Below are 16,916 nucleotides of genomic sequence, written 5' to 3' on the forward strand. Positions count from 1 at the left end.
CTTCTCCAAATCCCATGTGATGTTCGTGGGTTCTATCCCAAAGAGAGTTAAAACCATGTCTTGTGAAGGTCATGTTTTATCTCGGGTCTCAAGATTCCCTTATTTAGGTGTCATTTTTGATGACAAGTCTACTTGGGCCCCACAATTGGCTGCCAAACGCAATGTATTTGCTAGGGCCACACTCGCTGTCCTAGAATTTGGACGCAAATTGGGGGTGAAGCCCATGCAAGCCATGTTGAAGGTCTATGTAGCAAAATGCACCTCCATCGCATTATACGGGGCAGACTTGTGGGGTTTTAAAAACATTTCTGATCTACAAGTTGTAGAAAATAGATTCCTAAAATCACTATTATCCCTCCCATGTTCTACTTCTAGCTACATAGTGCATCAAGAGTGTGGGATTGACTATTTAACTGATCGTATAGTCATTGCCCCACTTTTGAAATGGCTCTCGATTTGGCTAAATCCTGAACTAGAATTGAACCATGCCATTTTAAAAGATTGCCTATCCCTAGAGTATGGCAAAACCATACCGTGGCTGAACCATATTAAAATTCTAGCAAGGTATTTGGGCCGACCCGAGTTATTTGAGAACCCAAGCACCATAGTAAGGGGGGATTTAAAATGGGCAAAAGACACACATAAACAGAGGGCCATGTTAACAAGGGAGGAAAGAGAATTACTTAAACCCACTGTAAAGGCACATCAGCTGATTACTACATCTAACGGTTTAGAGCCTTACTTGGGTATTGTCAATAAGATGGACCATCGTTTTTTATTAATTAAGTTCAGATTGAACAAATTCCATCTTTTATTGACTGACTCCCCGGGCTGGACTAAGGAGAAGGATCTGGGGATCTGTTCGTGTGACGGATTCTCAATAAAAGACACTATGCACTTTATCTTTTTTTGTGAACACCTGTCTTCAATCCGTAAAAAATATATCATTCCTCTTTTAAAAAATAAAGGCTTCAGACAGGCGAAACCAGCTCTCATGCATCTTCAGATGTTGGGTTCTCCTTAGGAAATATTTAATATTGCCACTTTTTTAGTAATTTCAATGAGATTGAGGAAAAAGATCACATGGTTATAGTGTATATCTTTTTATTGTCTGAGTAATTATTTATTGTAATTTTATGTCAACTGTTTTTTAAATGGCTGTACTGTTTTATGTTCAATGTACTTTTATGGTTTTTGCTATGAACCGAATAAAGTAATTTTGACTGACTGACTGTATTGAGTCTGCTCAGGGAACTATAATTTCTTCAAACTTTTACAATTATCCTTAATTGTAGTTAACAGTGTTGGGTGGTGGCTGTCTTGTTCCCTTGGATGCAACTCTGTAATATTTTTGTTTCCTCTTACTGTTTCAACCAGTATATGTTTGCGCAGGATATACCTCACCGCCTATCGTTAAGTTGTATTTCATTATCTGACTATTCCAGCATAGACTAAAAAAGATGAGACTGGCAGAAAACACATGTAAAAGGTAGAGAAGTACAACCAAGACAAAAGAGGACAAAGGGGGGGTCAGAGGCGGACAAGGAGAAGGTAATACAAATTCAAGGGTCCAAACCAGGTTTATGACGAAGGAGAGAACAGAGCTCCTGCATCCACCCAATTACTAAATCTTTTCCCTCTAGAAGGCTGACAGAGGAGGAAAACAGGGTGCTCAATAAAGGTTTATCATTTGCACCACCAAGACACTTTGATGATTTTGAATTAAAACCAGATCTCTTCAAATTCATTAGAATTTTAAAACTGAAAAGTTTTTCAGTAACTAACAGATAGGCATACTTTAATTGTGATAGAACTGAATATATAACATAACATGTGTATTTGTAAAGCGCACATCCACACGAGGGTTTCTTGGCACTGAATAACAGGTGTTTATTGTTACTCAACAGTACTCATTTTATCGACCTCAGAAAGATGAAAGGTTGAGGGGACCCACCGGGATTTGAACCTGTGACCATGTGGTTCGAACACAGGCCCCTACAATGAAAGCATTAGTCCACTAAGCCAAAAAACCCACATTATCGATGATAGTATAGGATTTGTCAGATACCCACATGCTGATGAGTTTAGATGACTCTTCACCACCAGACATAGAGAAACTAGCCATTGAGGAACATGTTGTCCATGATAGTTCCCATCGAGAATGTGATAGATGTTTTTTATGATTTGATTATCAAAGACTCTGATCAGTTACAAAGATTGACATGCAAGAACAATCTAACTAATAAAGGAATTAAAGATATAAATGACCTGTGTGAAGACTGTTCCATTATTATATGACAAACTGATTGAGGTGGAAAGGTTGTTGTCACGGATGTCAGCAATTATGATATTGAAGCAAATGATTGTATCCACTGATTATGTCAAGTGTTCACGTAATTTGTATAACAAAGTTCAGACCAAATGTCAAGAATTGTTGCTCAAGTGGTTAGATGATGGATTTGTTGATCAAGAGGGATTTAGAAATGAAGTGATAAATAATCCCACTACACTTCATAAAGGTGGTAGAACTCCACTGTGCAGGCCCATTATACCAGGTATTGGCTCATGCACAGAAAGGATGTCGGAATACATAGATATATATTTTCACTGATGGTAACTTCAATATCTTCTTATATAAGAAAAACTAAAGATCTGTTATGTAAACTGTCTGAAATTCCAGGGGGAATACTTCTATCTATTGGTCTCTATGGATGTGAAAAGCCTTTATACTATAATTTATCATCTCAGCTTTAAGGTATTTTTTCTCCTCCAAATCAGCAAGTTATTGCACTGATGATCCTTGAGATGACAGAGTTAGTCTTTGAAAATAACTATTTTCTATACCAAAATAACTTCTACCATCAACTGCGAGGCACAGCAATGGGTGCAAGGTTTGCTCCTTTTTATGTCAATCTATTTATGGGTTGGAGTGAGAGGGAGCATGCCTGGAGTGGAAGGCTGCATACAGGTTGCCATAAGGTATTGGTATGGTACAGACTCATTGATGATATTTCCCTAATATGGAATGGTACAGCGGCTGAATTAAAGGAATGTCATAACTTTTTGAACTCCAATACTCTGAATGTAAAATTGACTTTGGAGTATTATCCAACTAGCATTACTTTTTTAGACTTAGAAATGTATCTAAAGAGGAGGTCTTACACAGCATATCCTACTGCAAGCCTGCGTCTAGCAATAGTGTTTTACATTTCAGTTCTGGTCATCCTTTCAAACAGAAATCTAATATCCCCTACAGTGAACTCTTAAGACAGAACATCATTGTAGTAAAATTGAGACAATCAACAAGCACAGTAAACAGTGCAGAGATTTCAACATCAGGGCTAACCCCACAAAATTTGACCACTGCACTGAATAGAGCCAATGAGGTTAAGGGGGCATCCGTATTACTGGATAAAATTTCTAAAGCTAAAAATGGATCTGCTTCTCCAGGTGGACAGAACTGTTTCAACACTATGGGTGCTGTCAGTGCCCTCTGCGTGATATCTTTGCAGCCCAGGGTAGGTCAGGGGGTAGAGCGAGGAAGGGCCCGCATGTTCGAGAGAATAGAGCCCAACCATGGAAATGCTTGCTATTGAATGCTAGGTCTCTGGTCAAGCATTGTCTGGAATGCAGTCTGTTCATGGAACAGCACCAGATTAAACTTGGTTTTATAACTGAGGCCTGGACTAATAACTCCTCAGGCCCCGATATTGTGAAGGCCCTCCCTGCACATTTTCTCTGCTTCACGTTGGACCGACCATCAGGAAGGGGTGGGGGGCTTGCGGTGATTTATCACAACAGCCTGGAGCCTTTATTTTCCACAGCCTCCAACAATGCGTGTGAGGCCCTATCTATCACTGTTCGTCTTTCTCCCCAGAAAACGTTTAAAGCACTTTTGAGCTACCGTCCCCCTGGACCCAGAAGCATGTTTTTGGAGGCACTCGGGACTTTGGTAGAGGATGGACTTTGTGCCCACTCGTTCACCGTCATGGGTGATTTTAATTTTTATCTGGATGATCAATTAGACCCAGATAGTATGCAACTTACGGAATTTATGGCTGCAGGAGGGTTGGAACAAAGGGTGGCTGGACCTTCGAATACTGCAGGGCACACCCTGGATGGCATTTTTACGAACAATCCTGATATGGACATTGTAGATATTCTGCCACTCCCTTGGTCCGATCATGCTGCTATAATTTTTACACTTTCCTCTGGGACCCAGACACAGTCAAGCCCCAAGCCAAGGGTTAAGATTGTGAGCCGGGCTTAGAAAAACATAGATAGGGTTGGAATGGGGAATTACCTAAGGTTTAATGCCACCTGTATCCCGTCGGACGTAAATAAAGCGGTGGACGTGTACTCCAAGTGGGTCGAGAGGGCCTGCGATATTTTTGCACCAGAAAAATCTTTCACGCCCAGAAGAGCGACGCCCTCGGCGCCGTGGTTCTCAGAATCTCTGCAGACTGCCAAAACGGAATGTAAGAAATTGGAGAGAAAATGGCGGAACGGGTACAGTCCAACTAAGAAAGAATATTATAAAAGGAGCCTCTCTATTTAAAAAAATCTAATAAATGAAGCAAAAAAAACTTATTTCACGGAGCAAATAGAGAGGGCTAGTTCATCCTCCAGGGAGCTGTTTAAGACCATAACCAAACTTACGACTCCAGCGGAACCTAGCTCAGCGACCAGTGCTGATATGTGTGAGACCTTAGCCACCTTTTTTCAGACTAAAGTGGCAGGGATTTTCTCCTCCTTTCCCGAAGTTTATGGAGAGGTGGGAGTTGCAGCACGATGGGCGGATGCTGGGTCAGTTTGGCCGCAGGATAGATTAAGGGGCTTTAGCCCGCTACAATCGGAGGAGGTCACTGGTCTTTTGCTGGCTGCCTGTTCGGGAGCCCCTAGTGATCCGTGTCCGGTGGCAGTCCTTAAAAATTGCCCGGAAGTGATTGCCTCCACGTTGACCCCTCTGTTTAATGCTATCATTGAGTCAGGTATTTTTCCTAGGAGTTGGAAAGTTGCTTCTATCCTTCCTTTAATTAAAAAACCAACTCTTGATAAAAATGACCCAACCAGCTATAGACCTATCTCGTGGCTCCCACTGCCGGCAAAATTATTTGAGAAGGCCATAAATAGGCAACTTAGCCTTTTCTTGGAGAGAACTAAGGCCCTCGATTCCACGCAGTTCGGGTTTCGGGCTGAACATAGCACGGAACTGGCCCTGATTAAGGCAACGGAGGAGGTGAGAGAGGCTGTGGATCAAGGGGGTGAGGCGGTCTTGATTTTGCTGGACCTGTCGGCGGCTTTCGATACGGTGCATCATGGTGTGATGATGGACCGGTTGGCTTTGACAGGGGTGGTAGGCACGGCTTGGACCTCCTGAAGTCTTTTTTGGCCGATAGAACCCAGACCGTGGAGCTGGGTGCCGAGGTGTCCAAACCCTTTGCCGTCCCATGCGGGGTCCCGCAGGGGTCTTCCCTGAGCCCCACTCTTTTTAACATTTACGTTAGTCCGTTGGGAGCCTTCATTAGATTGTATGGCCTCCAACTTACTTCGTATGCAGATGACACGCAAATCGTGTTATCAATTTAAAGAGAGTCCAAAGTGGATATGACAACCAGGTGTCACAACTGTCTTAATGATATCGCGAGCTGGATGGCCGCAAATTGCCTCAAACTAAATGCCGGCAAGACGGAGGTCATGATATTTGGAAACAATCTAAATACCTGGTCGCCAGCTATGTGGCCCAAAGCCCGCCGCAATGTCAAAAGGAGCATGTCCTGCATATCCCTGCACTGCGTGGCAGGCACTGCACAGTGCCTGCCACCTGGTACAGGGACATATAGGGGGTAACCCCCCAGTGCACCGACACCCCCCAACACCTTGGGGGCCCACAACGGGCCCCCGGAGACATTCTCATCATGCCTTTCCATGGCGGTTCCACCGCAGCGGAAAGGCTGGCTACCGCCGGCATCATAATAATGCCGGCGGAATGCCGGCGGAGCCTGGTCCTGCACCGGCCCCATTTTAGCGGTCCAGCTCCACCCACCAGGCAAGTGTGCGGACTGCTACCGGCGGAAAAGTGGCGGGCGGAATTTCTCACCGCCGCGGTCATCACCGGCATGCTAATGTGACCGGCGGTTTTCCAGGTTTAGATCGCGGACGGATGGCCGCCGCCAGCCCGGTGGTTGCGACCGCCGGCCGGCGGCAGCCATCCGTCCGCCATTCTAATAGACCCCGAAGTTTTGAGCTGAAAATCACAAAATATTTAACATCTTATCTACACATTAGACTGACATGAAGATAGGCAAGAAATTTAGTGGGATTATAGCTGATCATCCTTTGATTAATTTCAGAAGGGTAATACCCTAAATGATATTTTGAGTCCTAGTGACACTGCTCAATAGGCTAAGGTGAAATCACAAAGTTGGTAAGGCAATAAACCTGTAGGATTTTATAGATGTGAAGGATGTGTTTGCTGTAAATATGTTAAAGATTATACCATGATGGTTCCCAACCATGATCAGTCCAAAATGTTCAAAATGGTCAAAATTAAAACCTTTATGGATTGTAATGCTACCTATTATATCTACATGGTAATTTGTATTTGTTCTCTACAATATGTTGACTCTATGTCAGAACCATTACCGACAAGAAGCCTTCGATCTGCACTATCAGTGCCCATCAACCAATGAGAAACACAAAGACCCTAAGAACTCTGACGTGGAGTAAGGCCTGGGAAGTATGGAATCTTAAGATGGCCGACGCTCCGGAGGAGTTAGCGTTCTAGTCTTTCTCGTTGCTCCAGAACTCTATGAGAAGCGCGCAACTTAGAACGTTGGCGCACTTCACCTGAACCCGTCACCCTAGCAGCATCCTTGAGTCCGAGTTAGTTTTAGTGAGGGCATTTCCCGTAGTTTCCTGACAGGAAGAGATTCCTAAATACCCTTGTTTTGAACCGTGGCAGTTTTGGATTTCGTGTCTGCGTGTGTAGTTCCACCTCAAGCCTTCCGCTCCTGAGGTAGTGTTCAGCTGGAGCTCATGCGCAGTTCAAAAGAGTTTGGAGTTTCGCAACAGTAAACCCGTCAGCTGTTTTAGGAGGAGAACCTTCGTCAGAGAGTCACGCGTCGGTGTGGCGCGCCTGTTCCAATTCCTGAGAGACATTTGACTGAAGAGTCAGTGAAGAGTTCGAAGTTCCATGAGAAGAACCAGAGCTAAGTTTTGAGTCTAAAGTCACACCGTGTAAATTATATGATGTAAATAAGGAATAGTGTTGTGGTACAACCCGAGTTCATCTTTCTACGAACAGTTCCTGTGAAAAAAGAAAAAGAATATTATAAATGATATTTTCCTGTGTAGAAGATAGGTATGACTTAGTTTCAGGGAATCTAATAGATTGTTGTGAGGTATAAGAAAAGACCACTAATTTTTTGTGTTAACATTAGGAACAATTAGAAGAGAGATACGGAGCAGAAAAGATAGCTGTCCAATAGAAGAGAAGCAACACTGGGTTTACAAGCTGGTATGTAGAAGGGGCTAATAATATAAGACTAAGGTTATTTAGAGGAAGGAGATTAAATAAAACTAATAGTCTAATGTTTATTCAGCCTCCTGAATGATCCAACCAGAAGCCAGTTAAACAGAAAGAAGACCCAACAGGAAGCAGTCAACCAGTGGCAGTCTCTTCTCTTCTCTTTTGTTATTTTATCCAATCCCCCTACCCCCTCCGGAGAAGGCATTAACGCATCTTTTCATAGTGCTGCGTTGGTGGTTCTCGGAGGTGGTGTTGGGAAAAGGCATCTCTGTTCCTGCGCAAGAAAAAAGGGCTCCTGACAGAGTGAAGTGCCCACGTATTGATTGCGCCCGAACAGAATGGCTGAAGGTTTGGAGTTGCAAAAATTAGGAGAGGTCTTACACATAATACAAAAAGAATTAGCCGCAGTTAGGGAGGAAAACAGGGGTTTGAGACAGGAGGTAATGGACACAAGGAGGGAAACAGTCGAGCTGGCAGCAAAAATTTCCAGTTTTAATCCGACATCCAGTTTGAAATTCCCAGACACAGAAGGTGAGCACTCCACTTCTAGTGTAGCCACACATGTAGTCCATTCACTTTCTCCTGTTATTCCTCTAGCCCCTCCAGAAAGATTCAGTGGTGATCCTCAGAAGGCTCAAATCTTTTTGACGCAATGCTCCCTGCACTTCATGTGTCGTCCTTCGATTTTTCCAGACGCACAGTCCCGTGTGGCCTTTATTTTGTCATACCTTAGCGGAGATGCCGCTAGTTGGTCCATGCCCTTAGTCACCAGAGACGATGCTCTTCTTTATCACTTCGAAGATTTCAAAAAAGAATTTTTGAGGATATTTGATCGCCGAAAGATTTCTCAAGCCACAGACAATGAACTTTTAGAATTAAAGCAGGGGAACAAGGATCTTGTAGCATATCTAGCTCAATACAATAAGTTGGTGGTGGAAACGGACTGGCCGGAATGTAAAAGAGCAGCAGTCTTCTATCGTGGATTAAAAGACGAATTGAAGGATGTTTTGGCCCAAATTCCAAATCGACCTACCGACGTTTCAGCCTTAATCGATTTGGTTTTGGAAATCGATTTTCGTCAAAGTGAGAGGAGGGGTGAAAAGCGAAAGGATTTCAAATTTAGCATACCGAGATTCGACAGAACTAAGAATGACTCAACGAAAGTACCAGACAGTCAATCTGGAACCGAGCCTATGCAGATTGGAGTGGTTAGGGGTCCTCTGACCAAGGAGGAGAAGGAGAGAAGACGGCAGAATAATTTGTGCCTGTATTGTGGAGGAAGTGGACACTTCGTCAGAATTTGTCCAAAAAAGCCAAAAATGTTCTCAAAGGAGAAGGAAAACTCCACGCACCACCAATAGGAGGAGTTGGGTTGGTAGGTGCTGAGGATAAGGCAACTCCAGAAGAACATCATATCGCGAACACTTTACAGTCTTCATCTCCCCACCTTGTAATTTCAATGAAAATTAAGTTCAGGAATGTCATTTTAACTGAGGTGTCAGTTATGATTGATTCAGGGGCAACAGGAAACTTCTGCGATATCAAATATGCAGCCAGCGTCGGACTAAGACCCATCTTGAAGTCAAGAAGTGAACCAGTAAGAGCCGTAGATGGAACTAATCTTTCCTCCGGACCGATCACTAGTCACACGGAACAAGTAGAGTTGACCTTTCAAGAGGAACATCGCGAACTTATCCAGTTCAATTTAATCGATGCTCCTCAGTTCCAGATTATATTGGGCCTGCCGTGGTTAACGGAACACAATCCAAGCATCGATTGGGGAGCGAGAACAGTGAGCATGAATTCAGAATTCTGTAAGGGCAACTGTTTTGACCATCTCGAGGAAACTAAGGAATCAGGACCAGCAACCTCCTTGAGTGAACAAGAAGTTTCAGTGTGTGTGATCCACACTGGTGAAATTCCATCTGAATATAAGGAATTCGAGGAAGTGTTCAACGAGATAGAGGCAGAGAAGTTACCGCCACATCGGCCATTTGACTGCAGGATAGATCTGGAGCCAGGCGCTCAATTACCATGTAGCCGAGTGTATGCCTTGACAGAGAAAGAGAATGAACACTTGAAGGAATACATTGGGAAATACTTGGCCAACGGATTTATCCGTCCATCCCAGTCTCCGGTCTCCTCCCCTTTATTCTTTGTGCCCAAAAAAGAAGGCGAGTTAAGAACCTGTATAGACTATCGAGCCATTAACAAAGTTACCATCAAGAATCGGTACCCTCTTCCTCTCATCTCTGTGCTGTTAGACCAGGTAACGGAGGCACAGATTTACACGAAGCTAGACCTGCGAGGGGCATATCACCTGATCCGGGTTCGAGAAGGGGACGAGTGGAAAACGGCGTTCCGAACAAAGCTAGGCTTGTACGAGTACCAGGTCATGCCTTACGGCTTATGCAACGCACCAGCAGCCTTCCAACATTTTATAAATAGTGTCTTGAGTGAGTACATCGATCAATGCGTCATAGTATATATCGACGATATATTGATTTACTCCAGAACAGAACAAGAACATCCAGGCCAGGTGAAGAAAATTCTACAAAAATTGAAGGAGAACCATTTGTATGTTAAACTGGAAAAGTGTGCATTTAGTGTAAAAGAGGTGGAATTTCTTGGATTCGTGCTCACGCCGGCTGGAATCACGATGGACATTAAGAAGGTTAAGGCAGTTCTAGAATGGAAATCTCCAAGCTGTGTGAAAGAATTGCAAAGCTTCATTGGTTTTGCCAATTTTTACCGGAGGTTTGTGAACGAATTTTCACACAAGCTAGTTCCTCTTACTCGATTGCTCAAAAAGGGGGTTCCTTTTGAGTGGTCTGAGGAGGCAGAAGAAGCCTTTAGGTCACTTAAAAAAGAGTTTACCTCCGCACCAATTCTATTACATCCAGACCCTACCGAACCTTTCTATTTGGAGACGGATGCTTCGGATCTAGCAATTGGAGGAGTCCTCTCTCAACGACACAAGAAAACTGGACAACTCCACCCAGTGGCTTACAGATCGAGGAAATTAACACCAGCTGAAGTTAACTACACCATCACAGAAAAGGAGCTACTGGCGATCAAGGACGCTTTCCAGGAGTGGAGACACTATCTGTTGGGAGCGAGACATACTGTAACCGTGTTCACTGACCATAGGAACCTAAAATTCCTGAAATCTGCAAAAACCCTTACCCCGAGACAGCTGAGATGGTCGTTGTATTTCGCGGATTTTGATTTCGTGATCACTTTCCGACCAGGAACTAAGAATGGGAAGGCTGATGCCCTGTCAAGATTAACAATGGAAAAGCTTGAAGGCGACCAAGAATCAAAGACAATCATTCCAGAGCACCAAATACTTGGGGCAGTGAGTCAAGAAACCTTCGAGGAAAGGGTAGCTGGAGCAATGTCACAGAAAGAAATGCATGATTGGGCAGAGCAAGAACCTTTCCGAAAGATTCAACATGGACTACCTTGGCATGAAGAAAAACTGTATCTGCCTACTCTAGAGCTTCAACAATTAGTTTTGAAGAACAATCATGAGAGCAAATTAGCCGGGCATAAGGGCATTCAAAAGACTGAAGACCTGATTAAAAGAAACTATTGGTGGCCACAAATGACTAAGGACATTCACTCTCATGTGAAGGCCTGCGGGATCTGCGCGCGAGGAAAATCGGAGAGACAGTCACCTAGGGGGTATCTCCAACCTATGCCCACACCCCCACATCCCTGGCACACGGTTACTGTAGATTTGATAGTGGACTTGCCTTCCAGTCAGGGTTTTAACACCATATTAGTATTTGTAGATGCATTCACCAAGATGGCGCATTTTGTTGCACTAAAGGGGCTTCCAACGGCTAGAGAACTGGCTTACCAATTTGGCATACACATAGTGCGAGCCCATGGTGTTCCCCGAGCGATTATCTCAGATCGGGGTTCACAGTTCCTATCTCGCTTCTGGAAGGCCTTCATGGACAGCTTGGGAGTAGAAACCAAATATTCCACTAGCTATCACCCGGAGACAGATGGGCAAACTGAGAGAGTCAACCAGGAACTAGAACAGTATTTAAGGATGTTTTTGTTAGATCAAGAAGGGGATTGGCCAGAGTATTTGTGGGCTGCAGAGTTCGCACACAATAATGCTAAAAATGTTTCTACGGGTTTTTCCCCTTTCTATCTAAATTATGGTAGGCATCCGAATGCTTCTGTAATTGGTAAAGAAATCTCAGTCCCAGCCGTGCAGGAAATAGTACAAAATTTAGCCCAAGTCCATCACACTGCCACTAATAATTTAATACAAGCCAAGCAGACATACAAGAAATATGCTGACAGGAAAAGAAGGGAAGGTCCTAAACTGCAAGTAGGAGACAAGGTTTGGTTAAACGCTAAAAATCTTAGACTCAAAGGAGATAGAAAATTCCAACCAAAATTTGTAGGTCCTTACCCCATAGAGAAAGTAATCAATCCAGTGACTTACCGTTTGACCTTACCACCTGAAATGAGGATTCATCCTGTGTTTCATGTTTCCTTACTAAAAGAAATATCCTCAGATGTGAGAATGGACCTTCCTCCTAAACCTGTGCATTTAGAATCAGGAGTTGAGTTTGAGTTTAAAAGAATTCTAGACTCTAAGAGATCTAAAGGAACAGTTTACTATTTAGTGGACTGGAAAGGCTATGGTCCAGAGGAACGATCTTGGGAGAAATGCTCTGATGTCCATGCCCCCCGTTTGATACGATCCTTTCATCTAAAATTTCCTCGGAAGCCTAGATTGGAGGGACCTCCTTTGAGAGGGGGTACTGTCAGAACCATTACCGACAAGAAGCCTTCGATCTGCACTATCAGTGCCCATCAACCAATGAGAAACACAAAGACCCTAAGAACTCTGACGTGGAGTAAGGCCTGGGAAGTATGGAATCTTAAGATGGCCGACGCTCCGGAGGAGTTAGCGTTCTAGTCTTTCTCGTTGCTCCAGAACTCTATGAGAAGCGCGCAACTTAGAACGTTGGCGCACTTCACCTGAACCCGTCACCCTAGCAGCATCCTTGAGTCCGAGTTAGTTTTAGTGAGGGCATTTCCCGTAGTTTCCTGACAGGAAGAGATTCCTAAATACCCTTGTTTTGAACCGTGGCAGTTTTGGATTTCGTGTCTGCGTGTGTAGTTCCACCTCAAGCCTTCCGCTCCTGAGGTAGTGTTCAGCTGGAGCTCATGCGCAGTTCAAAAGAGTTTGGAGTTTCGCAACAGTAAACCCGTCAGCTGTTTTAGGAGGAGAACCTTCGTCAGAGAGTCACGCGTCGGTGTGGCGCGCCTGTTCCAATTCCTGAGAGACATTTGACTGAAGAGTCAGTGAAGAGTTCGAAGTTCCATGAGAAGAACCAGAGCTAAGTTTTGAGTCTAAAGTCACACCGTGTAAATTATATGATGTAAATAAGGAATAGTGTTGTGGTACAACCCGAGTTCATCTTTCTACGAACAGTTCCTGTGAAAAAAGAAAAAGAATATTATAAATGATATTTTCCTGTGTAGAAGATAGGTATGACTTAGTTTCAGGGAATCTAATAGATTGTTGTGAGGTATAAGAAAAGACCACTAATTTTTTGTGTTAACATTAGGAACAATTAGAAGAGAGATACGGAGCAGAAAAGATAGCTGTCCAATAGAAGAGAAGCAACACTGGGTTTACAAGCTGGTATGTAGAAGGGGCTAATAATATAAGACTAAGGTTATTTAGAGGAAGGAGATTAAATAAAACTAATAGTCTAATGTTTATTCAGCCTCCTGAATGATCCAACCAGAAGCCAGTTAAACAGAAAGAAGACCCAACAGGAAGCAGTCAACCAGTGGCAGTCTCTTCTCTTCTCTTTTGTTATTTTATCCAATCCCCCTACCCCCTCCGGAGAAGGCATTAACGCATCTTTTCATAGTGCTGCGTTGGTGGTTCTCGGAGGTGGTGTTGGGAAAAGGCATCTCTGTTCCTGCGCAAGAAAAAAGGGCTCCTGACACTCTACTATTAGAAGGCTCAAAGAGAGGTGGAAGGAACCATCTCAATGCCATACAAAATCAGGACACCAAGGTGCCGATTCCGATCCTGGAAAAACCGGGTACGAACCGTCGGTCGGAGCGTTTTCTCCGTCCGACTCGTACCCGGGAAAAAAACATTACAAACATGGAAGTACGATTCGCACGGAAACACCATTTCCGTACGAATCGTACAAAACACCGACCGACGAAAATATACATACAAATGTGATCCGGGGAAAGCGCCGACGTGACGTCGGGACGCTTTCAGGCAGCGTTTCACGAACCAGGAAGTACGATTCGAACCAACAGCAGTCCGGACGGCAATATTTTTACGGCACCCAAAAAGTGCCGGAAAAGCGAAGTACGCCGCAAAACGGCCAGATTAGGGGGCCCGGTACGCGCCGAACCCCCCCCCAGCCCCACGTACGAGTCATACCCCCACCCGTGTATGTACACCCGTGTACGTACGAGTCGTACCCCCCGTGTATGTACACCCGTGTATGTACGAGTCGTACCCCCACCCGTGTATGTACACCCGTGTACGTACGAGTCGTACCCCCACCCGTGTATGTACACCCGTGTATGTACGAGTCGTACCCCCCGTGTATGTACACCCGTGTACGTACGAGTCGTACCCCCACCCGTGTATGTACGCGCTGGGGGTACGCACCATACATACACGGGTGGGGGTACGACTCGTACGTACATGGGTGTACATACACGGGGGGGTACGACTCGTACGTTCACGGGTGTACATACCATACACGGGTGGGGGTACGACTCGTACATACACGGGTGTACATACACGGGGGGGTTCGGCGCATACTGACGGGGCTGGGGGGGTTCGGCACGTACTCACGGGGGCTGGGGGGGGGTCGGCGCGTATGCGGGCACATGTCTCCATGGTTGCTATGGGAGTTCGGTCCGTACGGTGCATTTTCCATACGGTTGTAACATCGGACGCACGGGATGGATTGTACTTGCGCGCTCGGACTTCACTTTTCACATTTGTACGTAAAATCGTCCGGGGATGTGTCGGACACTTTTTCCGACCCGAGGACGTGTGGGGAAATTTTCCGAATGCGATTCGTATGGACTTTTTCCCATACGAATCGTACTTGGCAGTTTGTACGCTACTTGTACGATTCGTACGGTAAAAAGACCGGATACGAGTCGTACGGGGAAAATTTTTCCAGGATCGGAATCGGCACCTAAATCTCCTATAGAAATGCACATCAAGGACAAACACCAACAAATTAATATCAGTCAAATCTCCCTGACTGGTATTGATCATATACCCAAACACCATAAATATATACCGAATACCATAGAGGAGGAGGTAGGGAACCTAAACTGAGACATAAAGAGACTTGATGGATCAATAAATTACAAACAGTAAAATGTAGTTTGAATATAGATCACGAATTGTATACTGGCAGTGTGACTGTTAGAATGTCTTGTTATGTTCTAAAGACTGTTATTGTACCAGATTCTAAGCCTCAACAGAAATCTAAGATATGTTTGCGAATATGTGGATTCATTCATCACTGTAACTTTATTATCTTTGGCTCAAGTTTATTTTGATTTCACACCTTATATGTGCAATATGTAAGAGAAAAAAATTGTGAAGGGATAATGCCCAATGTTTTAGAGGAATTTTAACTCTCATTTGTGTCTTTGAAAATAATTTTTGAGAATAATCTTTGAGCATTTTATCATTTTCATTCATTGAACAAGCATCTTAATTGTAGTAAAAAAACTATACTTGTATCACGTATATAGCATTGGAACACCGTTTGGCATTTTTGTGCAGTGATATTGATATAGCTAACTAGTTAGGATAATGGTACAGGTACATTGCTGGAAGTTTAGCTAAATCCCGTGCACACATACATAATTTCAAAAAGACATGCAAATATCGTTTGAAGCAGTTTGTACAGGATTCTTGGGTGATGTCGTAATTTCCTAATTCTGATGGAAAACGCAACCAGCCGACACGTGTTTTGTCGGGGAAAAGTAACCCCACGACTCTTCAGGGCTTAGGGAAGTTGTCCAACGCTGTAATGTCCCTATACCGGTGATAATTCCAACCCGGTAGGGCACAAGTTAAATTACTGGAGTACTCCATCGAGCGAACCAGCCCCGCCAGGATGTTCGCATTGCTCTGTATCCAAACGGATACGGTGAACATGCACACGTGTTCTTCCTTGGTTGTACTCGTACGCGACGAATAGGTGAAATCACCTTGCACGTAGACCATATAGATTTTTGATTTGCACGTGTATTCTGCTGGCGGTTTTCAGCCGTTTTCTAACTCATTACAGATATTCACAGGACATTTGACTTGTGCAGTTTGACCCGGATTGAGGGCTGCCGGGTTGGAATTATCACCGGCATTCTGATCAAGCAACACTGCTGCTCCATTTCCCAGACGCCTTACTTCTTATCGCCTTGGATTCAACTGTATAATTTAACTTGTGCCCTACCGGGTTGGAATTATCACCGGTATAGGGACATTACAGCGTTGGAGAGAAAGAAACAAAGAGGGGAGTAGAGAGGTACCACTCAACGAGTGGTGGAGGTGGATACTTCCTCCCAGTAAAGCGTACATAAACACACGGATCCACCCACAGGTATAGTGAATCAAGAGTCTCCCGTTTATACAATATGTATCCCACAGTCATGGAGAGTACACATCAGTTGTTAAAATACCCCTCACACACCAAAAGGGCCCTTGGTGTCATGCTTCATCATAGGGGTCTTCCCGCCCCTCTACGGGACAGGGCGTGCTACAACCTACGTTTGCGTGGGAGCACTGTTCTTGCCGAGACTGCTATGTGTGATGCAGGGGTGTGCGAGGAAGGGTCAGGAGTGGATGGAGAGTGAATTAAAAAATACCTGGCTCTCTGGTCTAGGAAAGTTTATTCTGCCGTCTGAGCTGGTATTAGTAAAAGGTGAGGGGGAGGAGGGTGTATGCCTCAATGAGCTAGGCCTCCTAATGGTGTTGACATGTTTCGAAGCTTCCCCATGCTTCTTCGTCAGGACCTTAAGGATCCCTTCCTACAACGCACTGTGATGTATGAAAAATAGCCAAATAGTGAGTGAAGAAATGGAATAAAGGAAGTAAATAACCTCCAAAGGTTGATAATGCCCCAATGGGTCTTAAATACTCCTATTAACCTAAAAGGAAAAAGGTATAAAAGAGAGATACACAAGACATTTAATCACGTGGGGAGAAATTCAATCCGTCGTGTTAGAACAGTGATCTGAAAAAGGAAGTGAGCGATGGTCGTCTCTTAACGCTATCCATAACGTTATCACGTGATCTGTGATGAAAGCACTGTGTGAAAAATGGACATACTACAAAAGACAT

The sequence above is a fragment of the Triturus cristatus genome, chromosome 6 (genome assembly GCF_964204655.1).
Source record: "Triturus cristatus chromosome 6, aTriCri1.1, whole genome shotgun sequence".
In the NCBI taxonomy this organism is placed as follows: Eukaryota; Metazoa; Chordata; class Amphibia; order Caudata; family Salamandridae; genus Triturus; species Triturus cristatus.